The sequence below is a fragment of the Mustela lutreola genome, chromosome 8 (assembly GCF_030435805.1).
Source record: "Mustela lutreola isolate mMusLut2 chromosome 8, mMusLut2.pri, whole genome shotgun sequence".
NCBI lineage: Eukaryota > Metazoa > Chordata > Mammalia > Carnivora > Mustelidae > Mustela > Mustela lutreola.
Window position 1 is genome coordinate 140,612,316 of NC_081297.1, and position 12,789 is coordinate 140,625,104.

Genomic DNA, 12,789 nt, shown 5'->3' on the forward strand with positions numbered 1-12,789 from the left:
ATGGTGTCCCCAAAGCCGGAGTCATTTGCCACCCACGTCCAGGGGATGTGATGGTGCTGATAATGGTAAGTTCTTATATTAAGTCACTTAACCATCCTATGAGAGAGACACTGTTCTTAGCTCCATCTTACAGATGACAAAACTGAGTCACAGAGAGGCTAAGTAAATTTCCCCATGTCACTCTGCTGGTAGGTAGCAATCGGGGGTGTGGACCCAGTGAATCTCCATCCAGAGCTCCCCTCCTAGTCAAACGTCCGGTTCTTTTCTCCGGAATGTCCCTCTTTTCCGGGTGGGTCACCCTCCATGGCGTCACTCTTGCAAACTGCCGTCGACTAATGGCTTACTTCTTCACAAGGATTTTTGGAAAACTCCTTGTATCGGTCTGGCATTTCCTTCTAGTCTCTTCCACCTTGAGTTCTTGGGCTTTTCTTTTAGAGATGCACAGAATGAATGAATCTATGTGTCTTTAAAACCAGCCTGAGTCCCTGTCTGAGTTTTCTCGTCTCACATGGTCTGAGATCATCCTGACCCACCGCCTCCACGTAGCTGACCTTGGGCTGATTACATAACCCTCTTTGCCTCTGTATCCTCATCTGTGAAATGGAAATCACGGGAGTGTACATCCACTGGGTGCTTTACACGGGAAGCCTCTGGAGCAGCGCTGAGCACACTTGGGTAAAGGTGGGCTCCTGGTTCCGTTCTGTAGACTTAACACCCCCAGTCTTTCCGACGGGGATGATTGTGAACTTGCACGGTGCACAGTGTGGTTCTATGGAACCAGCCGCACATGTTGTGACCCTGCCCTCTGTCTGTCCTTCTCCACTGCCCCTCTCCTTAGAATCTCTCAACCCTCCCCTGGATACATACTCGGCCAGATAACTAATTTGCCGGCTTCTAGGCTTGCCCTGTTTCAACCCATCTTCCCCTGGGCTTCCATGGTGTTCTGAAAGAAACACAAATCAGCTCTGGCACCAGTCCTGCTCAGCTCCTCCGTGACTGCTCCTGGGCTGCTGGATAAAGCTCAGACCCTTACTTTAACTTGCGAGTTTCTCCTTGGTTTGTCCCCTGCTGACCTACCTGCCTCTCCTCCCCTCTCTCCCTTCCTGCTCCATTTTCCGTGAAATGAACCATCTCTTAGATCTCTGAGCCACCCCTGATTTTGGGCCTATCTGCTTGGGGCCTAGCAGAGGGAGCCAGGTGTGCAGGAGGGGGACGGGTAGACCCTGGCTAACGCTGGGCCTGTGGGATGGTGCATAACGTAAGGGCTCCATAAGGCAGCGTGGCCTCCATGTCAGTTCATGGCATTATTTTTTCCAGGGGTCGTATTCAAAATCTGTAACCACAATTGTCTGGTCTGCAGGCCTGATGGACCAGGCATTAATCCTTTAGTTGACAGATTGTGAAGAGGTTTGGGGGGGTCCAGGGAGATAGAAGGGGTGGGGCACAGGCTCCAAAGAGCAGTGCTTTTTAACACAGTGGTTTGGAAGCATTGCAGTATTTTAGCAATGGTATGGCAGTGCCTGTTTCTGCAGAAAGCTCCTTCCCCATCCCTGGGCTCCATTTGCTTCCCTCTCCCCGGCTCCCCCCCCAGCTCTGTCCCACCTCCAGCCAATCACTATTTGGAGGCTCTTATTTTGAAGCCTGCTCCGGGTCCGGGTGACCCGTTTTTTCCAGAATTTGTCCACAGGGCTTGGAAAGTCTCCCTCCCCACATGGCACTGTGGACACCCATCTGGCCCAGTTCTTTAGCTTAAAGGCCCCTCAGCCCGGGGCTGCCCACTCAGGATGAGGACAGGGGGCTCTCAGCTCGTTCTTCTCATCTTTCCCAGCTTACAGAACGCAGACAGCAGGGGGTGACATGAAAAGTCATGATTTGACACCTGAGACCTTCATCCAAATATGTTTGCAAACTGCATTAACCTTTGAGACAAGAGTTCAGTAATCACATCAAAAAGTGAAGGGTGTTGTTTGCTCCTTGTGTGGCAAGGATGGAGCGCTCTGGGACTGGACAGGACCTGGGTGACCTTGCACCAGCCTCTGGATGCCTGTCTCCAAAGGGCAAACTTCTCTGCTCTGTGTCTTCCTGTTCATCATGGCGGGCGCTCTCCATCAGGTGGCATGCTGGGCCCCAGGCAATTCATTCTCCAATCCAAGAGACAAGTTCCTTACCTGTAAAGAGAGGCAAAATACAAAGAAAAATTTTTTTAAAAATCACATGACCAGTTGGAAAAACGGAACGTCGGTCACACTTCACTCCTGGAGGAGGTGGTAACGATGACTTCCTAGTTCAGGAAAAGGCCTTGGTTAATTCTGGGGTCATTAAAAAGGGGCAATCTCCTGGGCAGAGTCTGGATGGAAGGTGTTTATGCACACGCAAAGATAGAAACCATCTGCAGAGGAAAGGTGGGGGTTGGTGTCTTCTCCCTTCTGAGCCCTTACTGACATTATAGAGGAAAAGTAGAAAAAGCGTGATCCCATAAAAGTGGGGAATAGAAAGGAGGTATCACGAGATGAGAGATTGCAACACACTTTTGGAAGGGGCTTTGTTTGGAATGATGGTGCCATATTTAGAAAGGCCGAAGGAACTCAGTAGGCAAAGGGCACCCCGGTGAGAAGGAAACAGAGTGAGCCTTGAACTCCAGTGAGGTCCAGAATCAAGGGGAGCTGGTGGAGGGGATGATGGTGATGGTGTGAGATGAGAGCTGACGGCCAAGGGCTTACCAGTGAGCCTCCTGCAGGAGGTTCAGTCTCTGAAGACGGTAGAGAGGAAACTCTCAGGACACCAAGGTCACTGGCATGACAGAGGGCGGGGATAAGCCATGGGGTTGAAAACAGGACACTAATTGGAAGTCTGCATCCCAAATGGTCAGAACATCTTCCTGGTCCTCTTGCTCCCAAGGAACCCGAGCCTGTTCCTACATCCTAAGCAAAGACTGGCAGCTGCCAGACAAGTTACTGGAGAATTTCCTAGAGAAAAAGACTCATGAGTGCCATCATAATCAGAGTTCCCAACAATGTAGCTGCTTTTCCGTCCTGACACAAAAACAAAACAGACATCTGTCAGTCCATAAACCCTCCCATGCACTTGGAGAGCTTCTGATAAGCCTTTTTAGTACATTTGTCTTAAGTGTTAATGAACAACCCAAGAGTATTAGACACATCAGGAAAGCTGCGGATGTGCAACAGAGACACCAAGTGAAAAGGATAAAAGAAGTGCCTGGAAAAAAACCCTGTCCCTCTAGACTGGACTCAAGAATGAATCACCTGGATCAGAATGACTCCAGTCAAACCACAGATGCAGGAGCAAAAAAAAAGGAAAAAAAGAAAAGAAGAAGTGCTTATCATTTGATCCCACTGGAGATTTCTGGGTTTGTTTGTTACACAGCAAAAGCTGACTAATACAATCCATAAACAAGACGAGGATGCTATGACAACTGAATAATCAGAAAGCAAGAGAGAGGTCTTGGAAATTTAATATAAGGCATCCAAAATAGGAATTTCGATGGCAGATTTAAAAAGTAGGTCACAGAACTAGTTCCTGGGATATAACAGGAAGAAATGAAGATGGAAAAGAGGAAGGGAAGGAACAGCCCAAGAGAAGCAATCAGGGGGTCTGCCATCTGACTTAGAACTTATTTTTGAAGATTTTTTATTTTATTTATTTATTTGACAGAGAGCTCACCAGCAGGCAGAGAGGCAGGCAGAGAGAGAGAGGGGAAGCAGGCTTCCTGCTGAGCAGAGAGCCCGATGCGGGACTTGATCCCAGGACTCTGAGATCATGACCTAAGCTGAAGGTGGAGGCTTAACCCACTGAGCCACCCAGGCGCTCCTTAGAAATTTTTTTTTAAAGGGAGAGAGAGAGCAGAGAAAATTATATAAACAACAACAACAATAACAACAACAAAAAACAGTCCAAGGAAGCTTTCCCAGACTGAAGATCCTGAGTGTCCACATTGAGTTAGGCCTATCATAGAAGTAGTTAAATGAGCAAGAAACAATCCACACATCATCACGTTAACCCAGAAGATCACAGATAAAGAGAAATTTCCAAAAGCTTCCAAAGAGGAAAAAAAAAAGACTGAATACAATGCAGCAGAAAAAAGAACACTGAATCCTCATTTACTATAAGAAGAAAGTGAGGGATCATGTTTGACAGTCAATCAATCAGTCAAAAACAGCACTATAAGCCTTTTGTTCAGAAATACAGAGGAATTTAGAGGGAATCACGGAAGGCTTCCAGTAGTTCCCTTGGGGTGGGAGCGAGCGGGCGGGAGCTTTTCAGTCCTCCTCTTCCTTGTTGCGGTGCCTGTGCCTTTTAATCCAGCACTGACCACTGGAGGAACAGAAGTAACAGGTGTAGTCAGAGCCACTGGGTAGGGGGAGAGTTGGAAGGGAAGGCTCGCATAAGAGGCAATGCTTGGGGCCCAAAGACAGAGACAGCTGGCGAGCAGTTTCTTGCAGCTCCCCTGCAAGAGCCCATCACCCTTCTGGTCACCCCTCCACCTTCCGCTCTTCCCTAAAGGTCTACAAATGTGGTCCGAGGGGAGTAAGGGGAGAGGGGCTTGCCCACGTGGGACGCTGCCGGACTCAGGGAGGCCGGGGTTTGGGAGGGAGGGTGTGGCCGCAGAGGAGAGAAGGCCCCTCTTCCTCCTCTTACTAGAGGAAGGGGACTCGTGGGAAGAATTAGGGTGAGATGCTGGAGAAGGTCTCCGTCTTGCTATTAAGTGATATGGGACAGGATGACCGTCCTCTCCACTGCAACACTGGTCTGAGTGGTCTGAGCATCAGATGCCACCATGAGGGGGAGGCATGAAAGCAGCAACTCAGGGATCATTGTTGGGGTCCCTGGGGCTGTAGGAGCCCCCATGATAACCCCAACTTCCTCATCTTAAGCACTTACTGTGTGCCGGGCAGACAACACCTTTCAATCCTAGAACGCCTTTCCAGGGGATGGTGCATAGTCTTTCAGGAGAAACAGGGGTTGGCCGAGCAGACAGGGTGTGGGCCTCACGGGGCATCAGCAAACTGCAAACACGGACTTGAGCTGGAACAGGAGAGGGACAAGGGCAGAGTCAGGCTTGGGTGACAGCAAGCTGGACTGGTTCTCCGGAGAGCTGGAGAGCTGGAAACCTCAGTTAGTTCTTTCCAGGAAGGGCCTCCTGCAGCCGGTGGGAAGAGAGAGGCAGGGCTGAGGTGGGGTGGGAAGGTTGGGGGACCAGCTCCGGCAAGACAGGAGGCTGTAGGGCTGGAGCGAGGGGGCAGCTGGGGGACATCTGGAGGCGAAACACATTCCTGGGGATTGGCTATCGCAGCCAAGGGAGGACGAGGAAGCCACGTGACCTCCAAGTCTTTGCCTTGGCTGAACGGCAGAGACAGAGGTTGCAGGAGGAAGGGTGCTCTGCAGAGCTGGGGGGCATCTGGGGGCACTGGGGGCCTGGAGGCAGTTGGATTCAGGGGCCTGGAGCACCCCTGGGGAGCGGCTGGTAAAAGGGGCACAGGAGTAGATGAAGCCCGGAGCCAGTGAGAGCCCGGGTGTGTGGGGAGGGGACTGAGGAAGTAGATGCAGGAGGAGCCCAGAAAGGGGCCACCAGACGTGGAGGAGGAACTGGGGAGCACGTGGGTGCAGGGAAACTGAAGCAATCGGCGGAGACCAGGGCTGGGCAAGGGCGCCGGGGCAGGGGTGGGGTGCGCAGAGGGCAGACACCCTCAGGGCCTTGGGGGGGGTGTGGGGGTGGGAGCAGATTGCCAAAGAGTGAGAGGATGAAGGGCAGTTACAGAATTTCCAGGACCTCCTGTTGCAAAGCTCTCCGGTTCCGGGGTGTGTGGTTCTGGGCTCCGGGGCATGCTGGGCAGTTAGTTAGTGCTCCTTGTGGGCTGGGACAGAGGAAGCTCTTCCCTGAACCTGGAGGCCAGAGCCCAGAGGAGGAGATGCGGCCTGTGAGCCCACCCACCTGCTTCCTCATGCCCTTCCTCCACCTGCCACACACACTCGTGGAGCCCATTTGGGACACTGGAGATTCACAGATGAATGCGGTAGTCCTTGACCCACAGGTGCTCCTGGCACACAATTACATACTCACCTATTACATACCATGATGGATTCCCCTTCCTCAGCGGGAAGGGCTGGGAAGTCTAGAAGCCAGCTCTTATGGTTAGGGTCCCCCAATCCATGAGAGCTAGAGCTAGAAGCCACCCCCAGCCTTCAAAGAGTCATTGATGAGCTTCTGCTCCCAGCACGGGCTCCTCCTGCCTGATGGTCCTGCTTCCCTGGGGACACCCTACCCAGGGGCTGGACTTGTGTCCTAGCGGGCTGGCTGCGTGTTGGGAAAACAGAAAGAGCTCAAATTATTTTAGCAGTGAGCATGTAATACAGGGGATTGGTTGAACAGATCTTGGAGGACGGAAAAGCGAAAGGAACATTGCAGTATTGCAGTAAGCAGATAGTGCACCTGCTTCCACTGGGGGAGGGAACAGAAGGAGGAGAGTGGGGTTATCACAACCTAGAAGCTTGGAGGAGGAACAGGTGAGGGGGGGCGCTCTGCTGATGTTGGTGCCTCAGAAGCTTGGAGAAGGTCCCTACAGGGAGCTGGGACTCAGAAATTCAGACCTCCGAGGAGGCGATTGTGAGGCTTATGCTGGGGATGTGGGGAAAAAAACTAGAACTGACCTCCAGGGCAGTGCTGTTGGGTACAGGGAGCAAACAGCAAGGAGTGAATGCCTTCCTCCTCTCCATCCTTCTGGTCTCCTGGGAGGAGCTACTCTTGGCAGGAACGAATGGGAATCAGTCTTCCAAACAGCAAATGTGGTTTAGAGACCCAACACCAGCTCCCAAAAGCTGAGCATAGAAGGGTAGGTCTGAAGTGGAGAGGAGACAGTTTAAGAACCAGCCCAGAGGCTATGACTGCATTTAGATCCCCCTCCTGCTCCCCCAGCCCCGCCCTCACGTTCACAGACCTGTGAGTCTTGGAGCCAGTATGGACCCAGAACCTTTGCCCGTTATGGACCCAGAACCTTCGCCCGTCAACTTCCTGATACACTGGCTGATGGGGATGTAAAAGGATACAACCACTTTGGAAAACAGTTTCCTTCTAAAGTTAAACACCGTAGGATTCAGCCCCCTACTCTTAGACCTCTACCCATGAGCAATGAAACACAGGTTCACGTGAGCCTTAACGCTGGAACGTCTGTCACAGCTTTGTTTTGATAACTCTAAACCCGGAGCAGCCCTAATGTCCATCAGTTTGTGAAAGGATCAGCAACTGTGGTCTATCCGTAGAAGAGATGACTACTCGGTCATAAAAAGGACAAAGCTGTGATGTACGCATCAACATCAATGAATACCAACAGCCTGATACTCTGGGGAAAAAAGCCAGACACAAAAGACCATATACGCTGTGATTCCATTTGTGTGAAATTTCAGAAATGACAAGATAGAATAATAGAAAGCAGGGCAGGGAGGTCTCGGCAAGGGGCATGAGAGATCTTTTGGGGATCATGGGAATGACCTCTATTGTGTTGTTGTTGGTTACGTGATTGTCGAGACCCATTGACCTGTATGCACTTAGGTGGTGAGTTTTACCCTATGTCAATGACATCTGATAAACCTGATTTTTAAAAATCGAATCCAAAAGCTGTTAGCAGGGGGCATTTAGTCTACTTACTTCCAAAGCCACCTCCTGTGAGCTACTGTCTCCTCAGCAAAGGGATCTTTAAAAAATGTTCATCAGGGGCACTTGGGTGGCTTAGTGGGTTAAGCCTCTGCCTTCGGCTCAGGTCATGATCTCAGGGTCCTGGGATTGAGCCCCGAGTTGGGCCCTCTGCTCAGTGGGGAGCCTGCTTCCCTTCCTCTCTCTCTGTCTGCCTCTCTGCCTACTTGTGATCTCTCCCTGTGAAATAAATAAAATCTTAAAAAACAAAAGTTCATTAGATTACATACTCTTTATTTAAAGACCGTGATGGATTCTCTATCCTTTCTGAATGAATTCCAGAGGAAAACTACGGCCTACGAGTCCATCTGTCCTGCTTACTGACCCCACCACTTGCAGGGACAGGAGCCATAGTATCAATGGGGACCCAGGCACCGGGTATCCACACCCGTGAAGCTGTAAATCAAGCCAACAGACGGCTACTAAAACAAGTTCCATAGGACCCTGTCAGGCAGACCTCCGTGAAAAGCTGGAAGGTCAGGTTCAAACTGAGAATTGTGTGAGTCCCTGGAGTTCTGTGCGGGAAGGTGATGGTGTGCAGAGGCAGACCCTAAGCCACCGCCTCCCCACCCCTTGCCTTTCTACCCTGGCTCCGTCTGAACCTGTGAGGACACCTGCTAGGTCTCTGGAGACATCTGTGTTTGTGACCCCCTGGGGGCTGAAAACAGCGCTTGGTGTGAAACTGGGGAAACTGGATTCTCCGTATCTCCCGGCTTCTGAAATCGTGCCTTGTTCTGTGCACATGTATGTGTGTGTGCGCGAGTGTGTGCGTGCGTGTACACACATGCTTCTGTGTATACGCCTGTGTGTGTTCGATGTCTGTGCGTGTGTGCGTGTGTGTATGCATGCCCCCGTGTTTATGTGTGTAATTCCACCGCAGGGGGAGCTCGGCAACCGAGCTGGATTCCTGTCTGTTTCCTTCACACCTGGGCGGGGTGGATGTTAGGTGCGTGCCTGTGGAATAGGGGCCAGTCCGACACAGTGACTGTGTTTTGGAGCCCTCCGGATTTGGGGTCAAAATCTTACCTTGCCGCTCACTCCCTAAGTCACTGTGGTTCAGGCTCCGGATCCTGCAGAAACTGTTTCCTCCTCTCCAGACCAGGGATAAAAATATGACCTCTTTTATGGGGGTAGGTGTGAGGATTAAGTAGCAATAACTGGAGCCGACATGTACTGGGCTAGACTGTGGGCCGGGCACGGTTCCTAGATTTTGCAAGTGCTAACTTATATATTCATGCAATTTTCTGGGGAAGGGATGGTGAAACCATAAACCCAGTGCGTCTTGGTGCCTGTTTCTGACCAGTGAAGAGGAGGTTCAGGATCCTTAGCTTCTGCGGGCATCTTCTCACGAGTCCTGCTCAGATTCCCACCGCCGGGCCCTTTTGGGGAGGACTGTGGGATTCAGCACACAGGGCTCCCCCCCCCCCCACCCGCCGCCCCGTCCCCCAGCTCACAGCTTGACCCTCTAAGTGGGGCTGTTCCTTCTACGGCGGTTCATGGATTCCTCCTCAAGGTGGCGCTGCAGAGCGGCAACCGGGATGTTGATTCGCGGCGCCTCCTGGTGGTCTGTTTCTGTCAACATGTCGATTATGTCCAAAGCCGTTTCCATAAAGTCAAGTGCAGGGAGAGTAGGTTAGAAGAATGTGGGGAAAAATTAGAATCTGATGTGAGCAGTTTTAAGATCCAGAGGAACAAAGTGTGCCTGGGGAGCTAGACCAGGAGGGGTCCAACCCATACCAAGAATATTATCCTCAGTAATAACAATATTAACATTTGTAATTTACTGACCACCTTCTGTGTGTGGGTGGTGTACTAAGCACTTGGCCTTCATCCTCCCATTGAACACATTTCCAGAAAGTTTGCATCCCAAGGACAATTATCTTTGTCTGGAGCCGGGCACACACTGGGCATCTGGCACATAGTAGGTACTCAATACATTTTGAAACAATGAGTGATGTAGCCATCCTGGGAAACAAATATTATCATCTTCACTTAGAAAAATGAACAAGAGAAATGAACTTCCGGTAGGCCACATGCCAGAGCTGGGGCACCTGAGTTGCACACGAAGCACTGCTGCAAGCCGGGGCACCAGAGAGAAGGCAGAGCCCTCTGCCTTCATGGAGCTTGCTGTCCCATTGGCTTCATCCACACCCTCTGTCTTCAAATACCACTCCCTGGGGATTGCCAGGAGTGGCTATTTACGGCTCAGGGAGGAGATCCAGTGAAGCTCCCCTCATAAATTACAAGGAGAGACACATGTGGGTCAAGATTGGGGAATTCAGTGCGTGAGGGATCCCCAGGAATCTTGCTCAGCCTAATCTGAGATTTTCCTTCTCTTCCCTAGGGGAGCCGCTGACTCAGGCAGCAGGCATGTGCTGAGCTCCCAAAAGGAGCTCCTGGGGCACCGCCTGGTCCTGCCTCCTCCCTGGCCCCCACCTGTCACTGTCCGCAGGGCTGGAGCTCTCCCTACTGACCATCAGGTCCTCGGAGGCTGCGACCGAGGGCGGTGCTCTAGCTCGGATCTGCTAGCACTGGAATGAGTCAGGGTTGAAGAGTGCTGTGCAGGTTCTGAGTTTTAGAGCCAGGCCTCAGTCCCATCCAGTCCTCTGGGAATCCCTCGGGTGTGTCCTGAACATATGGAGCCCTGCCTTGGAGATGGGGTTACAAAAGGCCATCGGCCATCATGCAGCGATGCCCCTTCTCGGAGAGGCCTCTGTCTTTGTTGTTGACTTCTTACACATGATTTCTTTTAGCATTCCATCCATCCTCGTCACTGTCAGGCTGTCACTCAACTGTCATTTGCTTGGCCCCTTTTCCCACCTCCTCCCCCAGCAATTTTCCTCCAGATTCAAATCTCCAGGTTGTTGGGTTTGGGTGTGCTCTCAAAGTAACTTGGGGAAGAGAAGGCCAGGGGCGCTTTCTTCTAGGAATAAAATTGGAGCTCCAGGGCCTGGGCGGGAGCTACAGATCCCACTGTTCAATGACTCTTCTTTACTCCAAGGCTGTGGCCAGTGGCGGTTATCAGAAGTCAGCTCTTGATACGCTGGAGGTCACTTCAGGCATTTCTTTGTACCTCCCCAGAAAGGCTCAATAAATACCGGCTTAATGGAATGTGTGCAAAGTTTGGCTCCCCTTGCTGGCTAGTCTTCTGCCTCGTTCTCCACTCCTGCAGCAGCCCCGGGACGGATGCCTACTGCTGACAGAGTGTCTGGCCTCAAATTACACTGTATCAGAGCTTGGGCATAAAATTAGCAGCAATGTTCTGTGTATAAGGAGCCAGAGAAATACCCATACTCAGCAGAACCACGGGCAGGCAGGGAAGGAGCAGGGGAGGGAAGAGCTGGCCCCCCAGGTGCCCTGGGGCACTTCCCTGAACAATCTTCCCATTCCTGTACTCCTCCCCACCACTGCAGAGGTGGCGATGGCTGCCCAGTGGCTGAGTCAGGGCTACACACATGAGGCTTCTTGAGGGGTAGGGGGAGTGAGGGATGGGAAGGCAAGACCTTGAGAAGTCTGGGAAGGTGAACTTGAGGGCTTGTCATCCCTGAAGCACACACGCGCACACACACACACACACACACTGAAAACTAGGAACAAGAATAAGAAATCCCCATTTGTCTAGGCACTTCGTAATGGGGTAGGCGTCTGCTCAATAACTATTTTTTTCATTAATGCTCAATACTATTCAGTAAGCCCATTTTACAGATGGGTAAAGAAAGGATCAAAGAGAACATGCTGGTTTCCTGAGTTCGTATGTTACAAAGGCATTCACATTCACGCTCATGATGGGCCCACGTAGATCCCAGTATGTAAACCCAGCCTCTCGTACTCACAGTCTCACTACTGTGCACTCTGCAGTGTGCCCTTGTGTGGATGTGACCTAAACACGCTCCCATGTCCCTACACAGAGTTGTATGTGTTTACATGCACATTAATGGGCAATTCTACGTGTTTCTAATCATACACACATGATGATACCCACAATCACATGCCAGGGCTGGGTCACACTTCTGGCTAAAATTGTCACTTCCTGTCTTTCTTGACCAACTCTAGGACAGCATGGACATCAGCCATGGCTGGGAGCTCGCAGCCCTTGGTGCTTACAGACGCCCACCCCATCTGCTGCATCACCCTGTCCTGTGATTCCCCCATTTAGCTGCTTTATCCTGTAGACTGGGAGCCCTGAGACACCAGGGACTGGGTTGGAGTCATTATTGATGTTATCTCTAGTTCTCCGGGTGTGAGCTCTTCTATATGTTGAGTCTGTAAGCTGTCTTTCATAGGGTAGGTGTTCTTTATATAAAGCATCATTTTGATTTGTGAGTTCACAGGGTGGTTTTATTGTCTCTTACAGGCTTGCGGATTCCAAACTGCTTCAGTGTAATGCCTCAGCTTGGGATTTCCACACCATGTGGGTAGCTTGGATTCCAGCCTCATGCTAGTGCATGTTTCAGGCATGGGGCTCTGATCTGGTGTCTATACCCTTTGTTCTACCCAAGACCTGGGAGAGTATCTCAATTCCTGCAGGAACCCCAGGCTGATAGCTGGGAAGGGCTGGTCCTCTACTCAGTTCTGACTACTGGCTTCACACTGGGAACTCAGATTTGACTTCTTGGCAACAGCAGGTCACGTAGCCCAGACGTACCTAGGAATTAGGAATTAAAGTCTCAGCCCCACTAACCCATATCCACCCTCAATTTTCCCATGGAGTGTGAGGCACCGGGCCCTCTCTCTGGTCTAGGTTCTCCCTCTCTTAGAACCCAAACACTACACGTTCTTGCTTGTGAGCTAGGTTCTATATGTTTAAAATACTTTAAAAAAAAAAAGTATTAGCCAGCTGGATAATATGTCTGGAGTATGTCTGGAGTAGGATGGGGAATTTCAGCTGGAGTTCATCCTGCCATCTTACCTCTGTCTTCCAAATGCCTTGCTCAGTAAATAGTTGTTGATCACATCTATTTTTCTTATTCATGTCCTCCCCTCTGTCTTTCTCCAAATGTTCTTGTCTCCCAGAGTCCATAAAGGTTTCAGAAGAGCCCTTGCCTGGGTGAAGAGAGGGAGATCCTCTCTGAGTCAGGAATGTG

The 12,789-nt window shown here is 51.0% G+C and overlaps 1 long non-coding RNA gene across 2 annotated transcripts; it reads right to left on the minus strand.

Moving 5' to 3' along the window:
* Positions 1-1,897: 1,897 nt before the first annotated feature.
* LOC131839426 (uncharacterized) lies at positions 1,898-5,549 on the minus strand. Of its 2 annotated transcripts, XR_009356954.1 has the most exons (3): positions 5,340-5,549; positions 4,900-5,043; positions 1,898-2,168 (listed from the first exon to the last, which is right to left on the minus strand). It is a non-coding gene; the product is annotated as an uncharacterized LOC131839426 (long non-coding RNA). The 2 variants fall into 2 exon arrangements; XR_009356953.1 differs by lacking the exon at positions 5,340-5,549 and having other exon boundaries at positions 4,900-5,333.
* Positions 5,550-12,789: the final 7,240 nt, after the last annotated feature.